Raw genomic sequence first — 22,079 nt, 5'->3', positions numbered from 1 at the left:
TAGTAAATGTTTGCTGTTAGTGTAATATTTCCATAACATCTTATGGAAAAACCCAAATGAACTTTTTGGCCAACCCAATAACTTAGACTTGCAAGTAGACTAAAAGAAAATGGCTGGCCACATATGAGAATAGCAGGGGTGTAAGAATCAGAGTTATCCTGGCTGTCAAGGATCTCAGAGAGATACCCAATCCTGAGTTTTACAGATAAGAAATGGAAGAATCTCAAGTTTAAGTGCCTTGCTTGGTAGTCACATACTGGCAAAGCTGAGACTTGAACCTCCATCTCCATGTCCAATCTCACCGCTCCTTCATGCTTAGCAGGAGGAGGCAGTCTGAATTTCAATGAGGAAGTTAATATTTAGAATACCTTAGTAAGTTCTCTACTGAACACAGAACACACTCTAACTTGGTTACTTAATGTAGGCAACACTTATTGAATGCTTATCTTATGCCCAACCTTGCCCTAGGCACTGGGATGTTTGAGATTTGTTAAGATAAATATAAAACTGGCCCAGCCCTTGTGAGGACAAACCTCCAGAGAAAGAGCACCATGTAAACAAACAAATACCATTCAGGGCAGCAAAAGCCCAAGGAAGGAGCTGTACAGTAAAAGAAGTCCTGGAACTTCCCAAGGAGAGGCAATTGAGCTATGCCTCCGAGCAGCTACGTGATGCTCTGCAAGTGCTATCAGACAGTGCCAGTCAGTCATTCCTTCTCCTCCTACATTTGTCCATAGAAATGTCTGTCAAAGAATATGTTAAGAAAAACTGCCAGAATTTTACGCATCGTTTTTGTATGTATGGTTGTTCTATGGCCATTTGATAGTAGGATATGAACTTGAGATTCAAACAGAAAACAGTCTTAAGCTTACTTATGTGGCTTTTTAATACGCTGAATTGCTTGGCAATAGCAGAAATTCTATTTTTTTTCTTCAGTGTTTATACTATTCTCACTCTCAAAAGGAGGGGGAGGCATGTACAACCATCCTTGCTCACTGTATGCCACATCTGCCCTTGGGTCTTATTCTCATGTAGTCACCACAGTAGGAAGCCTGCACTCAGGAAAAAGTGCCGGAATCATTGTTCCATTGCATTTGTTTGGAGGAACCAATGGTTAGATAATATTTTGCTTGGTTGAAGAATAACTCTGATACGTTGTCTTAACTTTTAAAAGTAGATTTACAACCTTTTGAATATTTCCTCAGCGTTACCTTCTGTGTTCTGCTTTTTGTGATCTTAGGCTCCTCTTTGATCAAAGAAATTATCCCTTGATCAAAAATTAATACTGACAAAAATAATTTGATGGATGCTCTGAGTACTCATGTTAAAATTCAAGAAGCAAGAATTTGTATTATATTCAAGACTATAATGAATTAATCTAATTTGAAAAAAAGGATACATTTTCAATCTAAAAAATTAATTAAGTAGAACCCCTAATGTTGAATAGAAGTAATGCCCTAAATAAAATAAAGATACTGCTAAAAAGATTCTTGTTTGGTTTTTTAAAAAGGGGTAAGGACTGGGGAGGAAAATAATATTTTTCTTTAGATATTCAAAAAGATCTACTTTGTCAAATGTTACAAATAACCCCTCCTGCCAAAATAAAAAATTAAAAAAAAAAGCCACCATCTTCAATTTCTTTAACCAAATTGAGCAGGTATCACGGTTTTGCAGCTTTACATTAGGTTAATGTAAAGGTTGTGTTCATTTCACTTACTGTATAATTAGGATTTGAGTCCAAATCCCAGAGTGCGTATGATAGGGATTTTTCTTAAGGTGACTATCTGCTCTTCTCAAAATGGTCTTCTTATTTCTTGTGTTTCTAAAATCAGAAAAGTGAGTATAAACAAACAATAGATGACCTTTGTGTGTAAAACATCTGAGCATAGAAAGATTAATCAACCTGCATCAGTCAGTCATTAAATCAAATAGGAGCTTTTCTTGTACTTTTAAACCTCCGATTTACAGTCAGGCAAACTGTATAAAAAGGCTGGTAATACAGTGACGCCCAATGCCACTGGGCTTTAGAAAGCTGACAGTTCCTGTAAAATAGTCATTAAACAACCTCTAGAAGAGACTCATCAGCAGATGCCCCCAGGTGAAGGAGAGAGAAAGCTGAGAGAATGAAGGAGAATCTAACATCTTAGCATGACTGAATTAAACAGAGCATATTATGCTGATTTTCAGAGTCAGCCCAGTAATTTAATTTTCAGAGCAGTTCCTTTGATTGTAGCAACCATTTTATGAAACATTAATAAAACTTTGTGTGTGTATGTATAACACACATCTCTTTTCCATTTCATTAAGAAAAAGGAGTCAACATAGTCAAATTTGCTGACCATTCTGTAAATGCCAAAAAAAACCCAGAAATATTTTTGTTGTTTTTATTTTTGAAAAAGCAAAGGAACAGAATAATATAGCTCCCACTGTATTATTCCATAGTAAGCACAAAACAGGGACAGGAAATCAAGTACATAAATTTATTACATGTTGGTCCATGGGATTTTACATTAAGACTCTGAGCTAAATCATTACTGCAATGTATAATCCAAATGTGATTTTGTACCTCCTGGATAATGATGTCTACCGTGCATCCAAATTAATTATTGTAGAATATACATTGCCCTGTATACTGAGTGTTTAGCAAAGACATCTAAGACAATAGATATGTCTGCATCAAGATACCCAGTGGAGAGTTTTTTTTAATGATTTTTGTTTTACATTTTGAATAACAGAAGATTCACAGATATGAATGTGCTAAAGAAGGAAGGACCTTTAAATAATTAATACAGATGGGCCTCACTTTACGAATACGTATGTTCTTGAAATGTGCATCATAAAACTATTTTCTTTGCAAGTTAACTTGTATTTTCTCATTTATTTCCATCATAAAACTGAAGGTCCATTCTCACTGAAGTAAGTTTTGGCTCAAAGACAAGGATCACATTTAAGAATGAATCAACCCTTTTAAATCAGTGGTGAATCTTATATTCAAATCTAGCAATTCTCCTTAGTCTGAGCTTTTTGGTTATAACTCTCTTTTCTTTCATGACACAGCCCTTATTTTAGCCTTATTGTTAGATACTTTGTATTCCCCCCTCCTCTATATTATATTTTTAAAGAAATAAGCATATATAAATGATAAAAAAATCAGAATATTCTTTCAAAGTAACATATAAATACAAATAATACATTTGTTAATGAATAGTAAAAAATAGCCCACACTGCCAGTCACAGCAAGGATGTGGGGAATGTCACAGACTAGGCAGCTCTAGAGGACATTAGGGGACCAGAGACCTGAGTTCACTGCAGGTGATGCAGGTGACTCACCACAGATCTTGCTAGGTCACTTGGCCTCTCTGGGATTTGGTTTCCTCATCTTTGAAATGAGGAGGCCACACTAAAGGGTGAAATGTTTTTTTCCTTCGTTATAGCTCTGGGATCCCAATAAGGGCTATGTAGGCCTGGTTAGTACTTTCTATGATTCTTGACGTGCTCATTAATGATAATGTCTTTGTTAAACTTGGCAGTCCTTCCTCATAGTATGATAGATACCATTAAAAAGACCATGGCCACATGTTATCATATCCAAGAAAGCCATTTCCCAAATAGTGTGCGTGTTTAATGATTATTCTTATGTTTGATTTTCAGTTTTTATGCTTATGGGTTTTCCCAGCTCTTCTATTAAATTATAAATTTCTATAAATATTTCTGTTCTGAGTTTACAGTTTGGACCTTGATATTTGTTTCTATATTTGAGACTCAAAATAATACCCAGGTGGCACAGATAGAATTCAAGTTCTCTTGGGTATTACTATTGTATATAAAAGCCTGCAGAGGATTGTCAGAATTTGTTTCATCTCATTACACCAAACATGTTAATTAACTCTTTAAGTTCCATAATCTTATAAAATGAATAACCTGTTGGGAAAATCATAAAGATTCACATTTAAGCACATACCTTAGGCACTTGTTAATCACCAACTGTAAAATACCCATAAGATTAAGCACCACACATTCAGGGAAGGAAGGAAATGAAAATCAGTTGTTTAACAGACTTTCATCTGGGAGAGATTTTATTAAGAGCCTCTTTCGTATATGCCAAGATATGAATGCTTGAATATAATTCAATTTCATACAAAAGAAAATTCCATTCAAATCTAAAGATAGAGTATTTCTATTCCAAGTTACTTTCCACTGAATCACTGAGAAGAATTGAAAGATAGCAATCCCAAATCCTAAATGTATGAAACAAGTCTTCAAACAGTTTAAAAATAACATTCGCAAATTCTTGGAGCCATGGTTGACAGCAGAATAAGGCCGACTGCTCAGTGGGTTAAGGTTAATTCCATGGTGTGTAGGAGGAATATAGTCAACTTGAATATTGGTAGCAAACCTTCTTGGTGAGTGTGGCCAATATCCTGTGATTCTTTTAAAAGGGAAACACAGTGTGGAACCCCAAATGCCAGCCCTAAGTTACACAATCCACTGGGCTACACTTTTTTCAAAAGTTTAATTTCCATTGTTAGTCCTATGAAGAACAGCCCTGCCCTCTCTATTTCCTTACAGAGCTGCTTTTGATGGAAAACTTTGTGGGTGTTTGTGATATTGCTCAGAGCCCATTGGCAGATGAGCCTCTCTTGCTGTGGCCTCCATCATTATTTGCCTGTCTTGTCTATTAACGAGCACTATCATCCCATCGTGGGATGACAGCTGCAACACGTACTCAGGCGCAATAAACAGCTAAATGAGGCGCACAGCAATTTCACTTGTCACCAGCGCCCTCGGCACGACTGGCTGCACAGCTTGATGCATAAATTCATGAGGCTGTTGCATATGATGGAGTATGCTTGGCTGAAAGAGGTGATGGATAGCAGGGCAGCTAAAAATGGCCATCACCTTGACTCTGTCAGGACATTTTTTAAAACTACCCCATCAGCTTTCTGGTATTCAATGCACTATCATAGCAGAGAAGACTCTTAAGGTACTGATTTGATACTTTTCTTCAATAAAGACTTTTTTTGGGGAGTTTTCTCTAAAAGGAGGTACCATGAACTGAGATGGCTTTCATTTATTCATCATTACCTTTGATGCTGCTAGATTAACTTAGGTTTAAGAGTAGAATTTTCTACATAAAAATCTCAGAATAAACTTCAACCTCAATAATGGGATGAAAACAACATGGAGTTTTGAAAACATTTCTGAATTGTACCGTAGAGCAGTGGGTTGGCTAACGTGAGATGTGAAGAATTTGAAAATAAAGCATAGGGATATTTAAACACATAGATTCCAGAGATAGAACTTAAGTACAACTCTTTATAACATTAAATTAAATTCCAAGACACATCATTACATCAGTGTTGGCAATTCATTTTTTAATTGGTATACAAAACACAAGGACTAATACTTTATAAAGTACCTCCATCAAAGAAGTGCTACAATGGGGACTTTAAATATAATCAATGATACAATGCATTCATTTCTCTAAAAATATCCCTTTAACCTCTTACTTACTCAGCTGCTTGAATTTAAGCTAGAACTCCAACCCCCATAGGCAGGGCCCTGGGTGTCCCACTGAAATGGGCTATACATCCTCCATCTATGTTAGTGGAAGTCATCTAAAGAAGACAAATATAAAGGCAACAAAATCAATGAGGCAGTCTCCTGCAAAGCTTTCTGCATTAATCTCTACCACACAGAGAAGTATACACACACCAGTGTAAGGGAAGGAAGTCACTTGTTCTCTAATAAAAGAGAAAACCCTTGATAATAAGCAATTAATAAAGTTGTCATGATTAGTTATGCAACTATGAATCAACAAGCACAGTAAAAATGACCACTTTCTATAGACATAAAATATCTATGATTCAATCATAGTGAAAACAGTCATTAATGTGGGTGATTATGAATGATTCTTATGGCTACTTTCCTTCTCTTCCTTTTGTAGTAAAGTAGGAACTCCTGAGCGAGAGTTAATCTAACAACTCAGACACATGTAATCTGGATCAGAGAGCACATTTATTAGCCATTTCCACTTTTGTTCTTATCTTCCCATATCCAGACTCATGTTTCTCAAACACGCATGTTCAAAATCCCCTAAACTTAGCAAAAATATTTTTAAAAGCAAGCAAGCAAAAGGTGAAATCAGTGGGGGTAAATTTTAGTATTCATATGAATGCAAAGTGCCATTCCAAATGATGAAAAACATGTCCAAGGATGCAGGAGGAAAATACTTTTGAATTGTTTGAGAGGAAGGCGACTTTTAAAGAAAATACTGTGTTGGCCAAAAAGTTGGTTTGGGTTTTTTCCATCTTACGGAAAAACCCAAACGAACATTTTGGCCAACCCAATAGTTACATGGCATGATATCTGATGATATCCTTAAGATACTGCTTTAATAGCTACTCATCTGGCTAGTCCCAAGACTAGGTGGCTCTGATGTGGGTATGGAGGTATAGATACTGGCCATTGGTGGGGAGGGCAGATGGAGAAGAGGAACTTTGAAAGAATAGGGAAGATTAAGGAGATTCCTTATCAATAAGACTAGGTTGGAGGACACTGTGAACTAATAGAGATAACAACATGCATTGTATACCTACTTGAAGTCAAACATTGAAAGATCAGGGGTAGAGTAGGTAAATGAGACAATCTACTCAAGTACAAAAATTAACAGGGTACCAAAAAAGCTCAATAACCAAGATAAGTGATAATTTAATATGATATATTTTAAAATAGAAATTAATGCAAGATATTCATAATTGTATTAATCTATTGTTGCATACAAATTACTGCAAATTTAATGGCTTAAAACAATAACCATTTATTATTTCAATTTCTGTGGGTCAGAAGCCCATCACAGGCATGGTTGGGACTACTTAGGACCTCACAAGGCTGAAATCAAATTGCAGCTCATGGTTCTCGTCCAAGCTCCTTTCTGTTAATAGCAGAACTCAATTCTCTGTGGTTGTAAAACTGAGGTCTCCATTTCCTTGTTGCCTCAACCCATTGATTATGCTCATTCCTTGTAGCTGCTCCCCAGTACTTGCTTGTGGCTCACGCCTTCAAATGCAGTGCTGGTAGGTTGAATCCTTCCCACACTTAGAATCTCCCTGCCTCCTGCCTTCCTTTTTCACCATCAGCCAGAGAAAGCTCTCTGTGATTAAAGGCTCATGTGATTAGATCAAGCCCACCCAGATAATTTTCCTATCTTAAAGCCAACTGTGACATACAACATAACATAACATAGCAGGACATAAAATTACATAACAACATAGCACAACATATCATAACATAATCATGAGAATGACAGCCCATCATGTTTACACATACTGGGGATCGGGAAGGACATTTTGGGGCAGCTATTTAAGATTCTACCTACTACAAGGATGAATAAAATATCAACATTTTAAATAAAATCAGGATTTAAACCTGCCCTTGTATGACCCTGACTCACTTCCTCACCCAAGCCCCAACTGTGTTTCTGATAAAATCTTTTTTTTTTCAAAAACAGGCAGCTGGCCTATGAATCATAATTTCCCACTTTGAATTTTTAAAATATTGAATTAAAATATTATTTATTTATTGGTGCCACTCTCTCCTAAAATTTTTGTACCCACAGTGAGTGCCTCAGTCACCTCACACTAGTCTCAGCCCTTTGTGTTTCACCTGCACCTTCTCAGGTAACTTTCCTCACAACCTTGTAAGGTGGGCCTGACCAATCCCTATCACAAATGGGCTCACAGAGAAGTTAAGCAATTTGCTCACATTCATATAGGTATTAAAAGACAGAGTTGGGATCCTAACTCAGATTCACCTGACTCCAGAAACCAAGCTACTGTCAGCACATTATGGGCCTTACTAGGAAGGGTCGATGAACAGAGACTATGTCAGCAACTCAGATCATGGATTCAGAATACTTTACCCAGCACTCCCACACTGTTGATTTAAATCATTAAAATGTTTAAGCCTCAGGTTGAGATAATAAGAGGCAGATTTTATAGTCTATGGAACAAGTAAGTGACAAGACTATAAATTCTTTAAGATCTGGGACATCTTTGATTTTATATATAGCTAGCATGCAATAGTTTTGTGAGCAAATTAATATAGAAGAAATGAATGAGATAAAATCATATAAAAACTCTAGGACTGCTATGATCTGTGAAGTACCATGCAATCATGATATGCCTTCTGCAGAAACATTAGGTGCTTCTGTTAGGGAAATATCCAATTCTATAATGTTTTATGGAGTCATCTCCCATGATCAGTTTCCTTAATATAATAATTAGTTGAGTCTGAAGACCTAGATTATATATATAGTATTAGACAAAAATAGTGGTTTAAGGTTGGTCTCCTGTGTTCTCTAAACTGATAACATAAGACAAAGCAATGTAGTGACTAGAACTGGCTGTAAAAAATGTAAACCAAAAAACCCCTCAATGATAAATTAGCTTTTATTTATTAATCAGAATGCACGTTCTGTTAGACTGTGGTCTATGAACAGGAAGAAACCAACAACCACCTGGTTAGTTTAGCCAAGGAAAGAAAAAAAGAGACAGGAAGAAAAAGAAAGAAAGGGAGGAAGGGAAGCAGGGAAGCAGGAAGGGGACGAGGGGAAGAGAAAGAGGGAAGGAAGAAAGAAAGAAAAAGAAAGAAAGGGAGGGAGGGAGGGAAAGAAAGAGAGGGAGGAAGGAAAGAAGGAAGGAAGGGAGAAAGGAAGAAAGGGATGAAAGAAGGAAGGAGGGAAGGGAGGGAGAGAAGGAAGGGAGGGAGGGAGGAAGGGAGGGAGAAAGGGAGGGAGAAAGAGAGAGGGAGAGAAAAAGACCTTTCTTGGATAAACTCAGATAATTAGATAACATGATATTTTGAAATATGTTACCTAGAGTCATAACCAACTGTATAATTTGAACTTTAGAAGCATTTGCATTTCTTAAAGAACTTACTCTAGAATATTTTTATATTGAAGTATGTTTTCTTCTTTAAAAAAAAAGTGACAATCTAACCTAAATGAACATTAGCCAAAGCAGAGGGCAAAATGTTGGAGAGGAATCAGGAGTACATTTTATACTCAACTTTTGGCTAGGCTAGGGCTCTGCACTAGTGCACTCCAGATGATAGATTGGAGCTGTGCTTGGCTCGTTATGGATTTGGCTGATATCTAGCTGACCAGAAACACTTTCTTCCTCTGGAAACCCAAATACCTTTTTCTTTTTTTTTTTTTTTTTTTTTTTTTTGTGGTACGCGGGCCTCTCACTGTTGTGGCCTCTCCCGTTGCGGAGCACAGTCTCCGGACGCGCAGGCTCAGCGGCCATGGCTCACGGGCCCAGCCGCTCCGAGGCATGTGGGATCTTCCCTGACCAGGGCACGAGCCCGCGTCCCCTGCATAGGCAGGTGGACTGTCAACCACTGCGCCACCAGGGAAGCCCCCAAATACCTATTTTTTTGAGCAAAATTATCCCAATTCAATTTACTTCTAATATCCTTATTACACTCTTTTCTGTTTATCTGTTGCATTATATAGTCACATCTACAGTGATATATATTTAAAATATGAAAAAACTTATTAATTTGTTTCAGGCCATATGCTTTTAAAAGTTTTAATAAAACTTCAAACTTTTATTAATTATATATTTTAATCCATGGATATGCAAATACTAGATTCATACGCTAAAACATGATAAAGATGCTATTATCTATTATTCCTGTATGCATATATGTTTATAAGCAATATATGTTTCCATTCTTTAATTTTGTCCTTTCTTTCTTTCCCTACTAATTGACAATGATGCATTATGTGGCATCATTTTTATAAAAGAATACCACATAGACATACATATGTTTCTAGATATGATGGCTCGAGTTAACACTACCTTTTCTATTAGCCTCCTGCTTTAACTTGTCTTTTCTTCAGATACATTATTATCCTTTCTCTTAATTATTCTCTTTTCCTTATACTACACAATGATGAGTCTTTCTATTTTAAGAGGTATGAAACAGAGCTTCTCTACCAGAACCTGATCCAGATTCCACTTCAAAATGACAAATGGCTAAACAGATACCCTGATATGTTCCAGAGAGAAAAAACAAGTTTAATAATCATCATCATAACTTCTTTGCTGAGCTTCAACATTAGTCCTGTATGATAGAGCTGATCATGTTATGTCCCTGCCTGAAACGATTCGAGGTTTTCTCCGGGTCTTTGGGATAAGAATTTAGGCCTCCAGAGCACATGGCCTGGCCCTGCTCCTGCCCAGCTGCTTCCGTGTCACCCTACTCATTACTCTCTCCCCTCTAGCTATACTTAATTTCTTCTACTTCCACCCATATGGACTGCATACTCATATGGATTAACTCTTTTAGTTTAATACTCAAAATGACTCTAGGAATTAGACAATAACGTTATCTTTACTTATATGTGAAGAAACTGAGACACACAGAGACTAAATAACGTACCAAGGACATGTAGATAAGAAGTCACAGAGCTAAGATCTTGACCCATGGGGCGGAACTTAAGCACTCCTGGCAATTTCTACAAAGAGGAAAGTCTACAGATGTTCCTCAACTTATGATGCGGTTATGTCCCCCAAAACTCATCATAAGTAAAAAATATTGTAAAATGAAAATGCATGTAATACACCTAACTTACCAAACACCATAGCTTAGCCTGGCCTACCTTACTTAAACATACTCAGAACACTTATATTAGCCTACAGCTGGGCAAAATCATCTCTACATGAAGCCTTTTTTTTTACAATAAAGTGTTGAATATCTCATGTAATTTACTGAATACTTAAGTGAAAAACAGGAAAGATGTATGGACACAGATGGTTGTCAGTGTATCAGTTGTGTACCCTCATGATCACATGGCTGACCTGAGCTGCAGCTCCTGCTACCGCTCAGCACCACGAGAATTTGCATTGCGTATCACCAGCCTGGGAAAAGATCAAAATTCAGAATTTGATGTATGGTTTCTAGTGAAAGGGTATCACTTTTGCACCATTGGCAAGTAAAAAAATCCTAAATTGAACCATTGTAAGTTGGGGACTGCCTGTATTTTGTTGTTTTATTTGGTCTAGTTACTTGGCAAAACATCTTTAGAAAAACAAGAATAATTAACTGCTTTCTAGGCAGTAAATGTCAATGTACCAGTCCTCCAATTACCTTCTCTAAGAACCTATTTATCCACACCTTGATCTAGTTTGATGTGCATTTCTGAGTAAATACTTCTAAATAGTTTACAGACCAATCCCTCAAATATCTATAATGAATTTGACATTCTTTGAACATGTGTATTCTCAAACTATTAATTAGTTTGTATAATATTGAGATGAAGATATTGATTAGTTTATATGGTAATTTTGAGACATTATGACTAAGATGATCAATATTTCTGGCAAATGCTCATCTACAGGAAATCCAAATTGAAAGATTTTCTTCTAAAAGGCTATTAGCCCAGAGATAACTCTTTAAAAAATGGGCAGGAAAACATCAAGTCAAATTTATGTATGACTATACTATTGTAGTAGTAAATGACAATTGCAGAGATATGATAGGAAAGATAATTGTGATACTTTTGTGATAAAGTATCAATTCCTATCCCCTTCTCCAATGACAACGATATTAAATGCTTATTAATGAATTCTTTATTATTTACTGGTAGGGTGCATTTTTAGTGAAAGGTACTTGGACTTGGAAATTTATAAACCTTGCTCTATTAATTACTAGATGTGTGTCCTTGGGCAAGTTAAATCTTCTTAACTCCAATTTCTTCATTTATAAAATGGGTGATTTTACTTGCCATGTAGGTTTTGAGGATTAAATGAGATAAGATGAAAAATGTATAGCTCTGCACATTTACATGTATTAGAAGTTATATACCTAATGCTGTCGCTTTACTTTTAACTCCTCTCTAATTAGATAGTCTAGAAGATGTTAATAGTAGTTATTTCTTTTTAAAACTTATTTCAGCCTTCAATATTGTTGCGAATTATTCTAGCCATACAAAATAAGAAGTGACTACATCATGGCGCTGAGATTTATAGGTGAAATGAACACCCTGATCACATTACTGTTTCTTTTAGGATATAGATTTCTCTTAAATAATTATAAATTTCAGATTAGCCCAAAATAAACTTGAGTATTGCTTGTCTGATACAAAATAGAATTAGCCAACCTAGCTTTTGGCTTGATAAAGATGAATGAAATTTAAAAATCTAGAGTCCCATTAAAAGCAAATGAGAATTTCAACTCTTAATTGGAATATTTCCCAATATATGTACATTTAATAAAGCATATCCAAATGCCTTGATTTAGGAATAGAATTTTCATACTCATGTGAATATGTGTCACTGTTTTATATTTAAAGTATAAAAATAAGGAAATGTTCAGAAAAAATATTGTATTTATGTAAAAATATTAACATGAAAGGATTATTCTTAAAGATTATTTGGAAGAGGAGTTTAGAGGTTCATAATCTATCCAAAATATAAGTAAATAATTAAAACTTCAATTACCCTAGCATCTACTGTAGTATGCGATATCCTTTAAATGATCAGTGAATGATACATAACAAGCAAATGAAGGAATGAATGAATACACTTAAAAAAGTGATATCCCATTCTTGTTATATACATCTTCCGCCTCTGGTGCAGGTGACAGAATTCTGTAATTCAAGATTCAACAAAAAGGAACTGCATCAGTCTATAACTTCTAAACCAGTACAGTTTATTATTGTATGTTGGCTTGGTATACAATAGAGATGCTAAGGGAGACTACAGTAGATTCAAAACTTAAACCAAAATCATGTTTTAAATAAAAATGCACACACTCTTTCAGTTAGTGACATTGTAAGTTCTCAGTCATCCATTCGGAAAATCTGAGTTACTATCTATTCTGCTTCTTACAACTAGTCTTTTTTTGTAAATCAAGAAGAGTTGCTGTTTGATTTTATAATATCAAAGGCACATCTTTTCTATTCTTTAGTTACCACCTAGATTCAGACTCATACAGTCCCTACCCCTCATTCAACCTACCCTCTCCATTTTTCCCAGTTACTTGTTTAAAGGTCTATACCGGTCATTTCATTGTCTTGTTCAAAAATTCCTCGTTTGTTCCTTTTGCTAATAGTTGTATTTTTCAAGCTGCTCCACAGTTTCTAGGGGTCTTTTGAGAGGCCTAGGGGTCTTCTGGGAGTGGGGAGGAAGGAAGATCCAAGGGATGCAGGAGGGTAGGAGTCTAGACCTCAAACCTACTTCAAACAGAGAAGCATTGCTTTTATCTGTTCCATAGATGAGGCTTCTGTTAGAGATTTTATTTGATGAAAGCCTAAAAACTGTTTGAAAACCTTAGGTCTATATATGGTCTCAACTCCCATCAGAGTCCCAGCCGTGGTCCTTCTCCAGTGAGTGAGAGCACACCTGTCCAGATTTGTGTTAGGCCATACTTTTCCAGGTCTCTTGTTTCAGCCACACCCGGACACTCATGGCTTTTGCCATGAGTTTTGTATTCTCCCTCAGGTTTCCGTCATAGGCTCTTCAATCCTGAATCCCCTCCAATCCCTCCTTGTTGAATTCCTCCTACACTTCAAAGCTCAGTTCAAATGCCACCTCCTTCTTCTCAACCTCAAAACATTCTCCTTTTGATCCTTTGGAATCTCAATTGCTCTTTTTTGAACCTCTATTGTAACTATTACCATAGTTTTCCCATGTACTTGAATACATGTTTACTTATCCGTGAGGCTGTAAACTGATGTCAGAAACCATAATAAATTCAAGTTTTCTTATTGCACGCCTATGTTTAACTCAATACATTTATTAAGTAATAATCAAAGTAATAATAAGTAAATTAAGTATACTGTACGTTAGATTAACTTTATTTATTAGATTAACTTTATTAGATTAACTTTATTCAGTAAGCCTCGATTACTGAAAAAAAAATCTGTATCCTGTTATACTAGATGCTAAGGATTGTATTCAATATTTTTTTAAATAATATTTTAATGAATATGGCTAGAATTGATCTTACCAGCCAAAACTCTTAAGTTTGCCAAAGAGGGATCATTACTTCTGATTTTAAAAATGTGGAAACTGAAGGACTAGGAGATTACAGCATTATTTTCAAATAGGAAAATAGGGCTAGAGAACCAGAAAGCTATATTTATTTTCTCTACTTAACCCACAAGGGAGCCTTTATTTCACCTTAACTTTTCATTTTTAGTTTTCCTCAGAATGTTCCCAATAAGCTTTGCTTAAACTTCCTTGAAAACTTTCCTCCCTTTCCTCAGCATGGGAGCACCTTCCATTTTGTGTGATACAGTCTCTATTTGGATAAGCCATACATATTTAGTTCTTTTTAATCTCACCTCACATCAGCCCTTCCAGCCTCTCAATCATTTTTGTAGCTCTCTCTGAATTCCCTCCAGAACGATGACATCCCTTCTGCTGCTGAGGTTTTCATAAATGGACACACTTTTCTGACTCACGATGTGTTATCTCTGCATGTGCTACCCAAGCAGTTTTTATAAACCACTATATCATCCCGTGCAATCTCATACTAATTTTCTGTAACTATCACTCCCAGGTTTCATTCAATATTACCACTTTCCAAGTACAGTAGCTTCATTTCCCTGATTATCTGTGAATTTTCATCCAAGATGCATTACTTTACATTTTTCAAAGCCTAATCTTATTTTGATATTGCCTACTCAGAGCTGTAACCTCTCTATGTTCATAAATATATTTTCATAGCTAGTGCTTGCAAACCATCCAAATTTTGTGATATTTCTAACTGTAATCTATGATTCAGCTACCCTTTCTAATTATTAGTCTTAAATCAAGTTAATATGTTATACAGACTCTCGTCATTTCCCTTTATCTCTTTCCCAAAAGAGAATACATACAAATCTTAGGTAGTCTCACCACTCAGTCTATTGTCACATATTTTATCTTTTGCTTAACATCCACATGCTTTCATGTGGATGAGTGACTGACGCATCACACATTTCCCAGCCTATTGGGGTTCGTTTTCTAAGTCATATTTTTAATATAACATATTAAACTACACATCAAGCCATGTAACGCATCCTCTATTGCATAAAAAGTGTTTTCTTTCTATTGTTTTTACTAGACTTTGAAAACTGTAATTCAAGAATTACAGTATTGAGCTTAAGTTACTCTTTTAGATAAAAAGAAATAATTATTCCTTGCACTCCCGTTTATAATGGAGAAAAGATTTCTTTTTAGGAATTATCCCTTTATTCATCTTAGTTGGACAGACAAAGCCTCAGAATTCCTTCTACACTTCCTTCTAAGGCATTCCTACCTGTAGCTCCTGCAGGGGAAAGAGGCCCAGGTGATCCCTTAAGCATAAAATGGATGATCTGTTGTTCAGACCTGGGGTGAGGACTTGATACCAAGGTAGTCCATCTGGAGCCTACTAGGTAGTCTGATGCAAGAATTCTGTCCATATATAGATATAATGATGTAACATATATTAATATTTTTATATATCTGCAAAGGTAATGAAAGTATTGTTATTAAAATTTTATTAGTGGGGGACTTGAGATATAAAGAGTTTGAATGGCTTGTTTAACTCCAAACATATCAGTCGAAAGGCGACTTTTGCAGCACCAGGAATCCAATATTTATAACTGCAGGAAAGCCCAGAGTTAACCCAGTGTTGGATTTCCATTGACCACAGAAGTCTCTCTTCTTCTGCACATGCCTTTTAAAGCCAAAGCTTGGGGCCACCCAGGACTATAGTTTGCTGGTGGCTACAGGACTCACCTACATTCTGGACCTGGAGGATTTCTATTACTATCTTGTGACGTCATTCATCACAAGAGGATGCTATATGTATTTTAACTGGAGTATTTAGATGTTTTGTAGTGGGAAATTTTCAGGACATCTAGCTTGCCATTTTGCCAGGAGGAAAAGACTGCAATGGCTTCATGCATCTGTGTGTATCCCTGACCTGGAAAGTCCTTGAGGCCTCCTCTGCATGTATGCCCTCTGCCAAACCATGCCCGCAGATTGAAGGTGGCAACACATTTTTTTTTTTTTAAGTAATTGAACAAATGAATTCGTCCATTTGACTCGTTAGTTGACTAAAACAATAGATCAATGACAATTCATTCAAACCTCAGCCTGTTAAGCATTAATGTCTTGTAGAGATATCCTCTAAGGAATAGGTGGAATTCAGAAATGAATAGGGCATCTCAGTAATGCTGACCTACTCAAAGGCTCTTGGCCCATCCTGGGTCATGAAATCCTTTGCCTATCTGAGGAAATCCAGGGATTCTTCTTGAAGAAAAATGCATGTATGCAGAGAATATATGTGGCCTATGGTTTTGTTTGGTTCATAGCTCTCGGACACTCATCCACAGACCCCAAGATATGTACAGCACAGCCAAAATTCCTCACAAGAAGAGTCTGATTAATTTGTAGCTACTGGCATTATTACCCCTGGACACATGACCATACCTCTGTTTTACACAGTCACTTAAATTCACCAATTACTCACTCCCGAAGTCTCAGAGTCATGGACAAGAATGTCTAATGGGATCTGCCTATGTCACACTCCTAAAGGATTAGATGCCAGGTTGCTGGGGAAGGTACCAGCTACCCCTTTTCAGCATCTGTTGTGGGAGACCCTACCTCCCACTTATTCTGGGATATTCTTCCAAAGAGGAAGGGTGTTTGAATCTGGGTAGTCAAAATCACAAATATTCATTGAATCCTCAAAAACAAAACAAAAGAACAAAATTCTTGCAAAGCTGAAAAGAAACATTAACCACATTCCACTACTCCAATCCAGTGTTAAAATGTTTCAGTATTTCCTTAATTTTTCCTCTTATTATTTTTCTTATCATTGTCTTATCCTCAATTTTGTTTTGCTTCTCACTCAATATCAGTATTACACAATAAACAACAAACTATAAGCTCTATAATTACAGTTATGTTTATATTTATGTAATATCTGTTTATATATCTGTGTATCTATCTATCAAATAATCTATCCATCTTTTCCTGGAACAAAATGAAAAATAATACTAATAGCATTTATGTCTAGATAGTACAATTTTAATTGTTATATTTTACTGTGTTCTATGGCTTCTGGAGTGTGTTCTAAAGTTTCCTTTTTACTGGGAATTCCCTGGTGGTCCAGTGGTTAGGATTTCTAGCTTTCACTGCTGAGGGCCCAGGTTCAATCCCTAGTCAGGGAACTAAGATCCCGCAAGCCGTGTGGCTTGGGAAAAAAAAAAAAATATATATATATATATATTGCCAAAAACAACCAAAAAAAAGACTAAGGTTTCCTTTTTACTAGAAGAAATGCAGTAAAAGTATCAAAATAAATCAGTTTCCATACGTCCATATTTTTCATAGCATGGTTTTGTAATACTAATTTTCAGTTGTAGCATAATGTCCATTGAGTAATTGAGGGCAGTAATATTAGCTCTTATTTTTTTTTTTACTGTCATAAAAATGAATATTTTTGGATTACTTTTGCAAAATAATTTTCATAAACGCAGTTATTGGCTCAAAGGTTACAAACATTTTGTTACTCTTAGTAGATATTGCCAAACTGCTTTCTAAAATCTTGTACCAATCCATAATGTCTCCAACCAAGAATGAAGGGTGATCATTTCATGGCCTCCTTGTCTACATTTGTAATATAATTTAAAAGTTTTGATAACCCAATATAAAAAATGGCAATTGATTTTTGTTTTACTTTGTCTGCCCCTGGTTATCTGAGCAAGGTTTAATATGTTCCATATTTATTTGCAAACTTATTGCATTACTCTGCATATTCTATTTTGTGTAGTTTCTATTCTATACATACTCAAGTATTTCAAATACTTGAAAGTGTAGCATATACTTTTAAGTGCTTCATTTACCTAACCATGCATGCTGTTTGTAAACAGGGAATCACATATTACACTCATCTACAATAAGCAAGAAAACTTATATTTTCAGATTTGCTCAAATGGGTCTATTTTCCTTACTATGGCTACATCTTCCATTTCTTCCCAAGCAGAAAAAGTAAGCAAACACAGGCACACACAAACACACAAAATCAAAACAAAATTTTCAATAGATAAATTCAATGATTTTTTAAATGTTAGTTTTTCTTACTGACAACTCCAGATCACTCATTCTCCCAGATAACTTTTTTCCCCCTGATTCTGAAATAATTTTCTTTCTGTTTGTTTGATGAAAGCAAGTTTGCTTGCCTGATCATGGAGTATCAGATGAGTCGATAGGGTTGGCTACCGGAGAATTTACAGCTTCAGATCAATCATCTGTATTAGAGACAGTGGGGATTTATGATGAAGAGTTATGGTGGCAAAGGGATAGATGAGAAAGATGTTTGTGACCCTGGGGATTTAGTCTGACCACAATGAAGAGAATAGAAGGAAAGAAATGTGTGCTTGTCTGGCATAACAAGAACAATGGATTTGGAAGAGAAGAGTGAAAAGAATTAGGTTTGAATGAAAGTCTGCTCCACGCAGGAGGTATTTGAGTTGTTCATTTGCTCCAAACAAAACATTTTCTCATTTTTACTCCCAGGACAGCAGGAAAAGAGGGAAATGAAGAAAACTTAGTGATAAGTTGGAAGAAGCAGATAAATAATTTTGGAGTAGTCTGGTTATGACTGAAGAGCAAATATGAATAAGAGAGGAAAACTTTTGCATATTATAGAGGTGAAAAAATCAGCATGAAATTTTGAGAAATAATGAAGTCTTCAGTGCATAATCATGCCCTGTGAAGGTATTAGCAAAACACTGAGAAAGGCAAGACTGGCAGAGGAGACAGCAATGAAGACAGAAACTGGGGATTTATCTACACAGACAAGGTAGTCAAAACCATCTGTGAAGCATAGTTCTTTAAGAGAAAAAAATTGCATCTATCTCCCCAAATACTATACAGGAAGGTATTGTGAGAAAGCTGAGGAGTCATCAGAAAGGATCCACAGAATCAGCGAGCAGTATTTATGGAAAGGCCATTTTGTGGCATGTGCTAATTAGTTATATATGTAGAAAGATGAATAAGATATATTTAGTATGAAATTTTTAAATTTTGTTCAAGGAATAGTAGGAAAATAAAACAAAAGGAAGAAAAAAGTTTTATCTAGTCATATTTTAAAAATCCTTTCAAGAAAGTAAAATAACTATGCTATGTTTTATTTGCCCTGAAATCCTAAAATGACAACTAACAGCCAGAAAGCCACAATTATGCTTAGTGCTGAGGTTTCATCAAATAATTTAGTTTTTATAAAATCTAGCATACTGTGTGTTTCTATTATGAATATAATAATAAATATTTTAGAAATTTTGGAAATTGCTGAGAAATAGAAGAAAGATTAACAAAACCATCTATAGTCACATCATTTGGGGGAAGTGCTTGAATGCCTTTCCACTAATTTAGCCTTGCATGGTATTTGTTTTTAGGTTTGACTCTTTATTTTTTTGGTATACTTATTTTCTCATAGCTATAGTCACATGTGAAAATAATATTGTGATGTCTTTTTTCACTCACTTTACAAACGAGTGCTTTCTAAGTTATTTCTGCACTTCAAAAAATTTCAAAATAGCCAAGCAAGCAGTTAAAATACAATTTACCTATTTCCTCAATATTGAACATTTAAATAATGCTGAACTAGGTAGCTTGATAAATTTTAAGTATTTTTATTATCATTAGTATTATCCACTCCCATGAGAATCGCTATTTTAGGGAAATCATCAGAAAGTACCTAAATAACCTTAATATAAAGCTAATACCTTTTTCATTTATCTACTTGCTGCATAATAAACAATCTTAAACTTAAAAAAAAAAAAAAGCTCCCAAATCAACAAATTGAACAGGGCTTGGCAGGCACAGTTCAAGAAGACCACAAGCTAAGTCATCATCATTAGTATCCAGAAGTATCTATTGAGCCTCTGTAAGACTTGATGCTTATCTCATTGAAAGACGTGAGATGGTATAGAATTTTCCCAGAGGAGAACATGTGGTATGTATTCAGGAAGGGCTGTCTGTATTCAGGTATGTGACTGGACTTGAATGCCTTGAATGAGAAACCAACAGGTGGAGAACAATTTCAATATGATGGTAAGGGGCAACTCTGAGGCATCACCTTAAGTCTTTCTAAGGTCTTAATAAATGATATTACCATCCTTGATTTGATCTTTGGCCAGGATTAGTTTCTTAATTTGAGAATGGTTTGCCTTCAGGAGAGATGGGAATGAGAAACAGTTTTATTTTGGGACCCCCATAAGTCCTGGATCATTTATATTTCCTCAAATTTCGCCTATAAACAGATCAGTTCTTAGCTCATCTCTGATCTCTCATTTTAGTCTAGGCAGCTAGAAAAAGTCAGGTGGTACCTTCAGTAGTTTTTCTGGAAATCTTCTTAACTAGCTCATCGAGTTCATTAGACATTTTTTATTTTCCACGTTAACTCAAGCACGTTTTTTTTTGTTGTTTGTTTGTTTGTTTGCTGTACGTGGGCCTCTTACTGTTGTGGCCTCTCCCGTTGTGTAGCACAGGCTCTGGATGCGCAGGCTCAGTGGCCATGGCTCATGGGCCCAGCCGCTCTGCAGCATGTGGGGTCTTCCTGGACCGGGGCACGAACCTGTGTCCCCTGCATCAGCAGCGGATTCTCAACCACTGCGCCATCAGGGAAGCCCAACTCAAGCAAGTTTTGTCAAACTTTCTGGTGCTACATAAGAAGGGTCCTCTTCCCTCCAGTGTCCAATAACACTTTTTCACTGATCTTTAGGGTCTAATTGATAGCTTCCTCTAGTCTCGTTAGGCTTCTGCTAATACTCTCTTCGAAGCCCTGTGAGCTTTCACTAACTGTCCTTGAGACTTTTGCAGCTTATAGTTGCTGTCTGATCCCAAAGGCAATGCCACATATTTTAGGACTTTTGTTATAGGAGCGCCCCACTTCCAGTACCCGACTATATTTCAGCTATCTATTGCTGCAAAACACACCAACCCCAAACGCCATGGCTTCAGACAACCACAGTCATTTAATTTGCTCAAAAATGTGTAATTTTGAACTCAACTATTACAAAGTCAGCAGGTACAGATTATCTCTGTTGCATTGGGGTGTTGAGGGTAGATCAACCCGGGGCTGGGAGATCTAGTTTCAACTTGTCAGAGAGATTGGTGCTGGAAATCAGCCTGGACATGGACCAGGACCCTGGTGCTTCTCTACATGGGCTGCTTGGGCTTTCTCACAATATGCTGGCTGGGTCTTGGGAGCAAGCATCCCGAGAAAATCAGGTGGAAATAGTACGATCTTGTACAGCGTATCCTTGAAAACCACACAGTGTCACTTCTGCTATAGACACAAATCCACCCATGCAAGAAGAGGGAACCTAGCCCGTGCCTCTGAATGGGAGGAGTGGTAAAATCACATTGTAAGAAGAGCATGTGGGAGGACAGATATAGTTGTGACCCCTTTTTGGGTAATACTATCTGTCCCACACCCACCAATATTCTTGAGGACAATTAAAAATTCACTATTGATAATATGAAGCATTCTGGTTGGTAATGCAGCTGTGGCCATTTGTATTTTGGGAGGGAGTGTGTGTGTGTGTGTGTGTGTGTGTGTGTGTGTGTGTGTGTGGTATTATATGTTTGATTCGGGCATGTTGGGGTGGAAGTTGGGTAGAAGTGTGAGGAAACGTTTCTTTGTAGAGCATAAACTAAAATAGACCTTGTCAGAACTGTTGCTTGTTGCTTGTTCCTATGGAAATGGGCAATGTGGGAGGTGGGGGCAGGAGAGTGTTTTCTTGTGTGTAGGGCAGGTTGAAAGTTACTTTTATGAGGAAAAGAGCAGAGCAGAGCATAGACGCTGAAAGAAATAATCTTATAATAGTCAGGTGACAACCAGAGTTGCTTAGAAGACCAACTAATTAAATATGGCTGAGACATTAACAGAGGGGTATTTCTTCTCATTTCCATATAAAATCTAGTAATTCTCTGGAGGGTTTGAGAACATGGAGATCTTTGCTTAAACATAGGTGTCTTATGACTGTCACATCAACAGGACCACTGTGAGGTTTCTCTAGATGG

General features: G+C 36.4%; 1 protein-coding gene across 13 annotated transcripts in view; it reads right to left on the bottom strand.

The window, feature by feature from the left end:
- The window catches only part of LOC307195594 (uncharacterized protein), a 920,801-nt gene that overhangs the window by 2,955 nt on the left and 895,767 nt on the right, over positions 1–22,079 (bottom strand). For all 13 annotated transcript variants that reach the window (XR_013830873.1, XR_013830874.1, XR_013830875.1 and 10 more), the window contains 2 exons: positions 5,515–5,618; positions 1,718–1,822 (listed from right to left, as the gene is read on the bottom strand). The gene's annotated coding sequence lies outside the window, so the exon portion shown is untranslated. The remainder of the gene's footprint in view (positions 1–1,717; positions 1,823–5,514; positions 5,619–22,079) is intronic.

The sequence above is a fragment of the Stenella coeruleoalba genome (assembly GCF_951394435.1).
Source record: "Stenella coeruleoalba genome assembly, chromosome: 12".
In the NCBI taxonomy this organism is placed as follows: domain Eukaryota; kingdom Metazoa; phylum Chordata; class Mammalia; order Artiodactyla; family Delphinidae; genus Stenella; species Stenella coeruleoalba.
This window is presented reverse-complemented; position numbering and strand designations above follow the sequence as displayed.